Here is a 12,500-nt window from a genome sequence, read left to right on the forward strand (position 1 = left end):
TGCATGCTGCCTGACAGTGAAGCCGAATAGGAGCACCTTCCCCGGGCACAGACGGTGCCAAGCGGCCCCTAAGTTTGCCCTTATGGAAGCTCCGGAGGAGGAGTGCATGCTGTGTGACAGTGAAGCCGAATAGGAGCACCTTCCCCGGGCACAGACGGTGCCAAGCGGCCCCTAAGTCTACCCTTATGGAAGCTCCGGAGGAGGAGTGCGGGCGTGTGTCACACTTGGCCCGAATATGAGCACCTTCCCCGGGCACAGGCGGTGCCAAGCGGCCCCTAAGTTTGCCCAAATGGAAGCTCCGGAGGAGGAGTGCGGGCGTGTGTCACACTTGGCCCGAATATGAGCACCTTCCCCGGGCACAGGCGGTGCCAAGCGGCCCCTAAGTTTGCCCAAATGGAAGCTCCGGAGGAGGAGTGCGGGCGTGTGTCACACTTGGCCCGAATATGAGCACCTTCCCCGGGCACAGACGGTGCCAAGCGGCCCCTAAGTTTGCCCAAATGGAAGCTCCGGAGGAGGAGTGCATGCTGCCTGACAGTGAAGCCGACTATGAGCACCTTCCCCGGGCACAGGCGGTGCCAAGCGGCCCCTAAGTCTACCCTCATGGAAGCTCCGGAGGAGGAGTGCGGGCGTGTGTCACACTTGGCCCGAATATGAGCACCTTCCCCGGGCACAGACGGTGCCAAGCGGCCCCTAAGTTTGCCCAAATGGAAGCTCCGGAGGAGGAGTGCACGCTGTGTGACAGTGAAGCCGAATATGAGCACCTTCCCCGGGCACAGGCGGTGCCAAGCGGCCCCTAAGTTTGCCCTTATGGAAGCTCCGGAGGAGGAGTGCATGCTGTGTGACAGTGAAGCCGAATATGAGCACCTTCCCCGGGCACAGGCGGTGCCAAGCGGCCCCTAAGTTTGCCCAAATGGAAGCTCCGGAGGAGGAGTGCGGGCGTGTGTCACACTTGGCCCGAATAGGAGCACCTTCCCCGGGCACGGGCGGTGCCAAGCGGCCCCTAAGTTTGCCCAAATGGAAGCTCCGGAGGAGGAGTGCATGCTGCCTGACAGTGAAGCCGAATATGAGCACCTTCCCCGGGCACAGGCGGTGCCAAGCGGCCCCTAAGTCTACCCTAATGGAAGCTCCGGAGGAGGAGGGCGGGCGTGTGTCACACTTGGCCCGAATAGGAGCACCTTCCCCGGGCACAGGCGGTGCAAAGCGGCCCCTAAGTCGGTAAAGGTTGAAATAAGTAAATAAATACAAAAAGGACGAGGGGGGAAAAAAAAAGGCAAAAACGTATAAAATTCCCCCATTCATTTCAATGGGCTCGGCCGAATTGGGCTTGCGGGACCGCCGAGGGCACGCCGGAGGGCGGTTGAGTCGGTAAAAGTTGAAATAAATGAATAAATACAAAAAGGACGAGGGGGGGGAAAAAAAAGGCAAAAACGTATAAAATTCCCCCATTCATTTCAATGGGCTCGGCCGAATTGGGCTTGCGGGACCGCCGAGGGCACGCCGGAGGGCGGTTGAGTCGGTAAAAGTTGAAATAAATGAATAAATACAAAAAGAACGAGGGGGGGGGGAAAAAAGGCAAAAACGTATAAAATTCCCCCATTCATTTCAATGGGCTCGGCCGAATTGGGCTTGCGGGACCGCCGAGGGCACGCCGGAGGGCGGTTGAGTCGGTAAAAGTTGAAATAAATGAATAAATACAAAAAGAACGAGGGGGGGAAAAAAGGCAAAAACGTATAAAATCCCCCCATTCATTTCAATGGGCTCGGCCGAATTGGGCTTGCGGGACCGCCGAGGGCACGCCGGAGGGCGGTTGAGTCGGTAAAAGTTGAAATAAATGAATAAATACAAAAAGAACGAGGGGGGGAAAAAAAAGGCAAAAACGTATAAAATTCCCCCATTCATTTCAATGGGTTCGGCCGAATTGGGCTTGCGGGACCGCCGGGGGCACGCCGGAGGGCGGTTGAGTCGGTAAAAGTTGAAATAAATGAATAAATACAAAAAGAACGAGGGGGGGAAAAAAGGCAAAAACGTATAAAATCCCCCCATTCATTTCAATGGGCTCGGCCGAATTGGGCTTGCGGGACCGCCGAGGGCACGCCGGAGGGCGGTTGAGTCGGTAAAAGTTGAAATAAATGAATAAATACAAAAAGAACGAGGGGGGGGGGAAAAAAGGCAAAAACGTATAAAATTCCCCCATTCATTTCAATGGGCTCGGCCGAATTGGGCTTGCGGGACCGCCGAGGGCACGCCGGAGGGCGGTTGAGTCGGTAAAAGTTGAAATAAATGAATAAATACAAAAAGAACGAGGGGGGGAAAAAAGGCAAAAACGTATAAAATCCCCCCATTCATTTCAATGGGCTCGGCCGAATTGGGCTTGCGGGACCGCCGAGGGCACGCCGGAGGGCGGTTGAGTCGGTAAAAGTTGAAATAAATGAATAAATACAAAAAGAACGAGGGGGGGAAAAAAAAGGCAAAAACGTATAAAATTCCCCCATTCATTTCAATGGGTTCGGCCGAATTGGGCTTGCGGGACCGCCGGGGGCACGCCGGAGGGCGGTTGAGTCGGTAAAAGTTGAAATAAATGAATAAATACAAAAAGAACGAGGGGGGGAAAAAAGGCAAAAACGTATAAAATCCCCCCATTCATTTCAATGGGCTCGGCCGAATTGGGCTTGCGGGACCGCCGAGGGCACGCCGGAGGGCGGTTGAGTCGGTAAAAGTTGAAATAAATGAATAAATACAAAAAGAACGAGGGGGGGAAAAAAGGCAAAAACGTATAAAATCCCCCCATTCATTTCAATGGGCTCGGCCGAATTGGGCTTGCGGGACCGCCGAGGGCACGCCGGAGGGCGGTTGAGTCGGTAAAAGTTGAAATAAATGAATAAATACAAAAAGAACGAGGGGGGGAAAAAAAAGGCAAAAACGTATAAAATTCCCCCATTCATTTCAATGGGTTCGGCCGAATTGGGCTTGCGGGACCGCCGGGGGCACGCCGGAGGGCGGTTGAGTCGGTAAAAGTTGAAATAAATGAATAAATACAAAAAGAACGAGGGGGGGAAAAAAGGCAAAAACGTATAAAATCCCCCCATTCATTTCAATGGGCTCGGCCGAATTGGGCTTGCGGGACCGCCGAGGGCACGCCGGAGGGCGGTTGAGTCGGTAAAAGTTGAAATAAATGAATAAATACAAAAAGAACGAGGGGGGGGGGAAAAAAGGCAAAAACGTATAAAATTCCCCCATTCATTTCAATGGGCTCGGCCGAATTGGGCTTGCGGGACCGCCGAGGGCACGCCGGAGGGCGGTTGAGTCGGTAAAAGTTGAAATAAATGAATAAATACAAAAAGAACGAGGGGGGGAAAAAAGGCAAAAACGTATAAAATCCCCCCATTCATTTCAATGGGCTCGGCCGAATTGGGCTTGCGGGACCGCCGAGGGCACGCCGGAGGGCGGTTGAGTCGGTAAAAGTTGAAATAAATGAATAAATACAAAAAGAACGAGGGGGGGAAAAAAAAGGCAAAAACGTATAAAATTCCCCCATTCATTTCAATGGGTTCGGCCGAATTGGGCTTGCGGGACCGCCGGGGGCACGCCGGAGGGCGGTTGAGTCGGTAAAAGTTGAAATAAATGAATAAATACAAAAAGAACGAGGGGGGGAAAAAAGGCAAAAACGTATAAAATCCCCCCATTCATTTCAATGGGCTCGGCCGAATTGGGCTTGCGGGACCGCCGAGGGCACGCCGGAGGGCGGTTGAGTCGGTAAAAGTTGAAATAAATGAATAAATACAAAAAGAACGAGGGGGGGGGGAAAAAAGGCAAAAACGTATAAAATTCCCCCATTCATTTCAATGGGCTCGGCCGAATTGGGCTTGCGGGACCGCCGAGGGCACGCCGGAGGGCGGTTGAGTCGGTAAAAGTTGAAATAAATGAATAAATACAAAAAGAACGAGGGGGGGAAAAAAGGCAAAAACGTATAAAATCCCCCCATTCATTTCAATGGGCTCGGCCGAATTGGGCTTGCGGGACCGCCGAGGGCACGCCGGAGGGCGGTTGAGTCGGTAAAAGTTGAAATAAATGAATAAATACAAAAAGAACGAGGGGGGGGGGAAAAAAGGCAAAAACGTATAAAATTCCCCCATTCATTTCAATGGGCTCGGCCGAATTGGGCTTGCGGGACCGCCGAGGGCACGCCGGAGGGCGGTTGAGTCGGTAAAAGTTGAAATAAATGAATAAATACAAAAAGAACGAGGGGGGGAAAAAAGGCAAAAACGTATAAAATCCCCCCATTCATTTCAATGGGCTCGGCCGAATTGGGCTTGCGGGACCGCCGAGGGCACGCCGGAGGGCGGTTGAGTCGGTAAAAGTTGAAATAAATGAATAAATACAAAAAGAACGAGGGGGGGAAAAAAAAGGCAAAAACGTATAAAATTCCCCCATTCATTTCAATGGGTTCGGCCGAATTGGGCTTGCGGGACCGCCGGGGGCACGCCGGAGGGCGGTTGAGTCGGTAAAAGTTGAAATAAATGAATAAATACAAAAAGAACGAGGGGGGGAAAAAAAAGGCAAAAACGTATAAAATTCCCCCATTCATTTCAATGGGTTCGGCCGAATTGGGCTTGCGGGACCGCCGGGGGCACGCCGGAGGGCGGTTGAGTCGGTAAAAGTTGAAATAAATGAATAAATACAAAAAGAACGAGGGGGGGAAAAAAGGCAAAAACGTATAAAATCCCCCCATTCATTTCAATGGGCTCGGCCGAATTGGGCTTGCGGGACCGCCGAGGGCACGCCGGAGGGCGGTTGAGTCGGTAAAAGTTGAAATAAATGAATAAATACAAAAAGAACGAGGGGGGGGGGAAAAAGGCAAAAACGTATAAAATTCCCCCATTCATTTCAATGGGCTCGGCCGAATTGGGCTTGCGGGACCGCCGAGGGCACGCCGGAGGGCGGTTGAGTCGGTAAAAGTTGAAATAAATGAATAAATACAAAAAGAACGAGGGGGGGAAAAAAGGCAAAAACGTATAAAATCCCCCCATTCATTTCAATGGGCTCGGCCGAATTGGGCTTGCGGGACCGCCGAGGGCACGCCGGAGGGCGGTTGAGTCGGTAAAAGTTGAAATAAATGAATAAATACAAAAAGAACGAGGGGGGGAAAAAAAAGGCAAAAACGTATAAAATTCCCCCATTCATTTCAATGGGTTCGGCCGAATTGGGCTTGCGGGACCGCCGGGGGCACGCCGGAGGGCGGTTGAGTCGGTAAAAGTTGAAATAAATGAATAAATACAAAAAGAACGAGGGGGGGAAAAAAAAGGCAAAAACGTATAAAATTCCCCCATTCATTTCAATGGGTTCGGCCGAATTGGGCTTGCGGGACCGCCGGGGGCACGCCGGAGGGCGGTTGAGTCGGTAAAAGTTGAAATAAATGAATAAATACAAAAAGAACGAGGGGGGGAAAAAAGGCAAAAACGTATAAAATCCCCCCATTCATTTCAATGGGCTCGGCCGAATTGGGCTTGCGGGACCGCCGAGGGCACGCCGGAGGGCGGTTGAGTCGGTAAAAGTTGAAATAAATGAATAAATACAAAAAGAACGAGGGGGGAAAAAAAGGCAAAAACGTATAAAATTCCCCCATTCATTTCAATGGGCTCGGCCGAATTGGGCTTGCGGGACCGCCGAGGGCACGCCGGAGGGCGGTTGAGTCGGTAAAAGTTGAAATAAATGAATAAATACAAAAAGAACGAGGGGGGGAAAAAAAAGGCAAAAACGTATAAAATTCCCCCATTCATTTCAATGGGCTCGGCCGAATTGGGCTTGCGGGACCGCCGAGGGCACGCCGGAGGGCGGTTGAGTCGGTAAAAGTTGAAATAAATGAATAAATACAAAAAGAACGAGGGGGGGGGAAAAAAGGCAAAAACGTATAAAATTCCCCCATTCATTTCAATGGGCTCGGCCGAATTGGGCTTGCGGGACCGCCGAGGGCACGCCGGAGGGCGGTTGAGTCGGTAAAAGTTGAAATAAATGAATAAATACAAAAAGAACGAGGGGGGGAAAAAAAAGGCAAAAACGTATAAAATTCCCCCATTCATTTCAATGGGCTCGGCTAAAATGGGCCTGCAGTACTGCCGAGAGGCCGCCGGAGGACGCCCTAGTAGGCAAACGTTGATCCCCACACACGAGGGGTCAGTTAGGCGACCAGGGGTAGCGTTTAGGCGACCAGGGGTAGCGTTTAGGTGACCAGGGGAAGCGTTTAGGCGACCAGGGGTAGCGTTTAGGTGACCAGGGGTAGCGTTTAGGCGACCAGGGGTAGCGTTTAGGCGACCAGGGGTAGCGTTTAGGCGACCAGGGGTAGCTTTTAGGCGACCAGGGGTAGCTTTTAGGCGACCAGGGGTAGCGTTTAGGCGACCAGGGGCGTTGCAGTTCCGCCGAATTGCATTAGGGGCGCTGCAGTAGGCAAACGTTCTTCCCCCCTAGTCAGAGGGTCATTTGCCTACTTCCCAGGTTTACCCGGGTTTTCCAAAACACCTGGGGCACATTTTCAGGGATCACGTTTTTAGAAACAAAAATATTCATAATTTCTTCTAAGTCCCCTTTCCAGCGGGGAACTTTGAAACATTGTATCCGACCACTGAAGGCTGTTGGCGGGCACGGCGCGGCAAACAGCCCGCACTCAGGCATGGAGCTCCGGGGAAAGTTGCCTAATTTCTTCTAAGTCCCCTTTCCAGCGGGGAACTTTGAAACATTGTATCCGACCGTGGAAGGCTGTTGGCGGGCACGGCGCGGCTCATAGCCGGCCCTCAGGCACGGAGCTCCGGGTGAATTTTCACAAATTTCTTCTAAGTCCCCTTTCCAGCGGGGAACTTTGAAACATTGTATCCGACCGTGGAAGGCTGTTGGCGGGCACGGCGCGGCTCATAGCCGGCCCTCGGGCACGGAGCTCCGGGTGAATTTTACAAATTTCTTCTAAGTCCCCTTTCCAGCGGGGAACTTTGAAACATTGTATCCGACCGTGGAAGGCTGTTGGCGGGCACGGCGCGGCTCATAGCCGGCCCTCGGGCACGGAGCTCCGGGTGAATTTTTACAAATTTCTTCTAAGTCCCCTTTCCAGCGGGGAACTTTGAAACATTGTATCCGACCGTGGAAGGCTGTTGGCGGGCACGGCGCGGCTCATAGCCGGCCCTCGGGCACGGAGCTCCGGGTGAATTTTCACAAATTTCTTCTAAGTCCCCTTTCCAGCGGGGAACTTTGAAACATTGTATCCGACCGTGGAAGGCTGTTGGCGGGCACGGCGCGGCTCATAGCCGGCCCTCAGGCACGGAGCTCCGGGTGAATTTTCACAAATTTCTTCTAAGTCCCCTTTCCAGCGGGGAACTTTGAAACATTGTATCCGACCAAAGGAAGGCTGTTGGCGGGCGCGGCGCGGCTCATAGCCGGCCCTCGGGCACGGAGCTCCGGGTGAATTTTACTCAATTCTTCTAAGTCCCCTTTCCAGCGGGGAACTTTCAAACATTGTATCCGACCACTGAAGGCTGTTGGCGGGCGCGGCGCGGCTCATAGCCGGCCCTCAGGCACGGAGCTCCGGGTGAATTTTCACAAATTTCTTCTAAGTCCCCTTTCCAGCGGGGAACTTTGAAACATTGTATCCGACCGTGGAAGGCTGTTGGCGGGCACGGCGCGGCTCATAGCCGGCCCTCGGGCACGGAGCTCCGGGTGAATTTTCACAAATTTCTTCTAAGTCCCCTTTCCAGCGGGGAACTTTGAAACATTGTATCCGACCGTGGAAGGCTGTTGGCGGGCACGGCGCGGCTCATAGCCGGCCCTCGGGCACGGAGCTCCGGGTGAATTTTTACAAATTTCTTCTAAGTCCCCTTTCCAGCGGGGAACTTTGAAACATTGTATCCGACCGTGGAAGGCTGTTGGCGGGCACGGCGCGGCTCATAGCCGGCCCTCGGGCACGGAGCTCCGGGTGAATTTTCACAAATTTCTTCTAAGTCCCCTTTCCAGCGGGGAACTTTGAAACATTGTATCCGACCGTGGAAGGCTGTTGGCGGGCACGGCGCGGCTCATAGCCGGCCCTCGGGCACGGAGCTCCGGATGAATTTTTACAAATTTCTTCTAAGTCCCCTTTCCAGCGGGGAACTTTGAAACATTGTATCCGACCGTGGAAGGCTGTTGGCGGGCACGGCGCGGCTCATAGCCGGCCCTCGGGCACGGAGCTCCGGGTGAATTTTCACAAATTTCTTCTAAGTCCCCTTTCCAGCGGGGAACTTTGAAACATTGTATCCGACCGTGGAAGGCTGTTGGCGGGCGCGGCGCGGCTCATAGCCGGCCCTCGGGCACGGAGCTCCGGGTGAATTTTTACAAATTTCTTCTAAGTCCCCTTTCCAGCGGGGAACTTTGAAACATTGTATCCGACCGTGGAAGGCTGTTGGCGGGCACGGCGGGGCTCATAGCCGGCCCTCGGGCACGGAGCTCCGGGTGAATTTTTACAAATTTCTTCTAAGTCCCCTTTCCAGCGGGGAACTTTGAAACATTGTATCCGACCGTGGAAGGCTGTTGGCGGGCACGGCGGGGCTCATAGCCGGCCCTCGGGCACGGAGCTCCGGGTGAATTTTACAAATTTCTTCTAAGTCCCCTTTCCAGCGGGGAACTTTGAAACATTGTATCCGACCAAAGGAAGGCTGTTGGCGGGCGCGGCGCGGCTCATAGCCGGCCCTCGGGCACGGAGCTCCGGGTGAATTTTACAAATTTCTTCTAAGTCCCCTTTCCAGCGGGGAACTTTGAAACATTGTATCCGACCGTGGAAGGCTGTTGGCGGACGCGGCGCGGCTCACAGCCCGCCCTCAGGCACGGAGCTCCGGGGGAATTTCCCCCTCATTTCTTCTAAGTCCCCTTTCCAGCGGGGAACTTTCAAACATTGTATCCGACCGTGGAAGGCTGTTGGCGGGCACGGCGCGGCTCATAGCCGGCCCTCAGGCACGGAGCTCCGGGTGAATTTGACAAATTCCTTCTAAGTCCCCTTTCCAGCGGGGAACTTTGAAACATTGTATCCGACCGTGGAAGGCTGTTGGCGGGCACGGCGCGGCTCATAGCCGGCCCTCAGGCACGGAGCTCCGGGTGAATTTGACAAATTCCTTCTAAGTCCCCTTTCCAGCGGGGAACTTTGAAACATTGTATCCGACCGTGGAAGGCTGTTGGCGGGCACGGCGCGGCTCATAGCCGGCCCTCAGGCACGGAGCTCCGGGTGAATTTTTACAAATTTCTTCTAAGTCCCCTTTCCAGCGGGGAACTTTGAAACATTGTATCCGACCACTGAAGGCTGTTGGCGGACGCGGCGCGGCTCACAGCCCGCCCTCAGGCACGGAGCTCCGGGGAAATTTGGCTCATTTCTTCTAAGTCCCCTTTCCAGCGGGGACCTTTCAAACATTGTATCCGACCACTGAAGGCTGTTGGCGGGCGCGGCGCGGCTCACAGCCCGCCCTCAGGCACGGAGCTCCGGGGAAATTTGCCTCATTTCTTCTAAGTCCCCTTTCCAGCGGGGAACTTTCAAACATTGTATCCGACCACTGAAGGCTGTTGGCGGGCGCGGCGCGGCTCACAGCCCGCCCTCAGGCACGGAGCTCCGGGGAAATTTGCCTCATTTCTTCTAAGTCCCCTTTCCAGCGGGGAACTTTCATACATTGTATCCGACCACTGAAGGCTGTTGGCGGACGCGGCGCGGCTCACAGCCCGCCCTCAGGCACGGAGCTCCGGGGGAATTTGCCCCCTCATTTCTTCTAAGTCCCCTTTAGGCGACCAGGGGTTGACAATTTAGGTGACCAGGGGTTGACAATTTAGGCGACCAGGGGTGACTTTTAGGCGACCAGGGGTGAGGTTTAGGCGACCAGGGGTGAGGTTTAGGCGACCAGGGGTAGCGTTTAGGCGACCAGGGGCGTTGCAGTTCCGCCGAATTGCATTAGGGGCGCTGCAGTAGGCAAACGTTTTTACCCCTAGTCAGAGGGTCATTTGCCTACTTCCCAGGTTTACCCGGGTTTTCCAAAACACCTGGGGCACATTTTTAGGAACCACGTTTTTAGAAACAAAAATTCTTCTATGTCCACCTCCGTGAAAGAAATTGCCCAATGGTTCCCGCGGAAGAGAGCTGCCAGGCGGACGCATACTGCAATAACGGCCGCCCTGGCGCTCTGGTGGATGTTATCCTCGAAATTTCTTCTATGTGCCCATTCCAGCGGGCAACTTGCGAACAATGGTGTCCGACCATGGAAGGCTGTTGGCGGACGCGGCGCGGCTCACAGCCCGCCCTCAGGCACGGAGCTCCGGGGGAATTTTCCCCTCATTTCTTCTAAGTCCCCATTCCAGCGGGGAGCTTGCAAACGTGGTATCCGACCACTGAAGGCTGTTGGCGGGCACGGCCCCACCAGCGCAACACGGCACTTCCTATGACTCGGGTCCGACGCAGGAGGAGCGGTCCTCCCGGCCCCGCCACACGGCACTTCCTATGACTCGGGTCCGACGCAGGCGGTCCTCCCGGCCCCACCACACGGCACTTCCTATGACTCGGGTCCGACGCAGGAGGAGCGGTCCTCCCGGCCCCGCCACACGGCACTTCCTATGACTCGGGTCCGACGCAGGAGGAGCGGTCCTCCCGGCCCCGCCACACGGCACTTCCCATGACTCGGGTCCGACGCAGGAGGAGCGGTCCTCCCGGCCCCACCACCGCCACACGGCACTTCCCATGACCCGGGTCCGACGCAGGAGGAGCGGTCCTCCCGGCCCCACCGCAACACACACAACCACTGACCGATTGGCAATCATGACCCGCCATCGGAGGGCCCCTGCCGGCCCCGGCCTCGCGCCGGGGTGTTCGGGTGGACGGTTCCTTCGGCCTGCGGGTCGACCTCTGAGCGTTGGCCGGCACCGCAGCACCGCAGCACACACATAACCACTGACCGATTGGCAATCATGACCCGCCATCGGAGGGCCCCTGCCGGCCCCGGCCTCGCGCCGGGGTGTTCGGGTGGACGGTTCCTTCGGCCTGCGGGTCGACCTCTGAGCGTTGGCCGGCACCGCAGCACACACACAACCACTGACCGATTGGCAATCATGACCCGCCATCGGAGGGCCCCTGCCGGCCCCGGCCTCGCGCCGGGGTGTTCGGGTGGACGGTTCCTTCGGCCTGCGGGTCGACCTCTGAGCGTTGGCCGGCACCGCAGCACACACATAACCACTGACCGATTGGCAATCATGACCCGCCATCGGAGGGCCCCCGCCGGCCCCGGCCTCGCGCCGGGGTGTGTTCGGGTGGACGGTTCCTTCGGCCTGCGGGTCGACCTCTGCGCGTTGGCCGGCACTTCCCTACCGTTACCCACCCCACCCCTGGGGTTGTGACAAAACGGCACTTCCTATGACTCGGGGTCCGACGCAGGAGGAGCGGTCCTCCCGGCCCATCTCGCACCCACACCCTGACATGTACTGCACCACACCAACCACTGACCGATTGGCAAGCATGACCCGCCATCGGAGGGCCCCTGCCGGCCCCGGCCTCGCGCCGGGGTGTTCGGGTGGACGGTTCCTTCGGCCTGCGGATCGACCTCTAGCGCACCAACCAGCGCGAAACCGCTTTCGTCGCGAGACCGAGACGACCCTGTCGCGTGCCCGTCGGCCACACGGGCCCAGAGATGCCCTACACGGGAGTTCCGCCGCGCTCGCGGGTGCCCCGCCACGAGAGGGGTGCGGGAGCCCAGGCCCGCGTCAGCCGAGCGGTCCTTTCCGAAAAAGCATGTTTCTCAAACCCTACCGGCGTCTGTCAGAAGACGCCGCCTCCGAGTGCGTGTTGCGGTCGCGGGCGTGCGGGCGGCTCCGGCTCCCTCCCGCGACTGACCGCCACGCGGTAACGCGGCCTCTACGGACCGAGTACATACCGAGGCCCAGCCGACTTCCTCACCGCGCACGGGGGCTGAATCGGTAACGGAAATTTCGGTAGCCCACGTCCGAAAAAAATGAGAGAGAAAAAACAACGAGGGAGGCTGGGGTGCCGCCGGGGGTAACCCCGCGGGAGGCCGTCTCCCGCGGGCGCCGCCCGGTCCCCGCGCCCGGCTCCCCGCTCAGCTCCGGTTCCAATGCAAGAAACACAGACCGCCGGACGCGAGGGCTACCTGGTTGATCCTGCCAGTAGCATATGCTTGTCTCAAAGATTAAGCCATGCAAGTCTAAGTACACACGGTTCCGATACAGTGAAACTGCGAATGGCTCATTAAATCAGTTATGGTTCCTTTGATCGCTCCACCGTTACTTGGATAACTGTGGCAATTCTAGAGCTAATACATGCAAACGAGCGCCGACCCGTCTCCGCGGGGACGCGCGCATTTATCAGACCCAAAACCCACGCGGGTTCGGTTTGCCGCGGTGCAGCGGGCCCGCCGGCTTTCACAGCCGGCGGGCTGTCGGTCTCCGCGGTGCCGCCGGCCCGGCCCCCCCTTTGGTGACTCTAGATAACGCCCGAGCCGATCGCC

General features: G+C 56.2%; 1 non-coding gene across 1 annotated transcript in view; it reads left to right on the plus strand.

The window, feature by feature from the left end:
• Positions 1 to 12,140: 12,140 nt before the first annotated feature.
• Positions 12,141 to 12,500, plus strand: part of LOC148314756 (18S ribosomal RNA) — a 1,933-nt gene continuing 1,573 nt past the window's right edge. Inside the window, exon 1 of the ribosomal RNA XR_015841557.1 lies at positions 12,141 to 12,500. This exon is cut by the window's right edge and continues 1,573 nt beyond it. This is a non-coding gene — a ribosomal RNA (18S ribosomal RNA).

This window comes from Idiotropiscis lumnitzeri, unplaced genomic scaffold, assembly GCF_059441095.1.
Source record: "Idiotropiscis lumnitzeri isolate Australia: NSW breed Sydney's pygmy pipehorse unplaced genomic scaffold, RoL_Ilum_1.0 HiC_scaffold_241, whole genome shotgun sequence".
Taxonomy (NCBI): Eukaryota; Metazoa; Chordata; class Actinopteri; order Syngnathiformes; family Syngnathidae; genus Idiotropiscis; species Idiotropiscis lumnitzeri.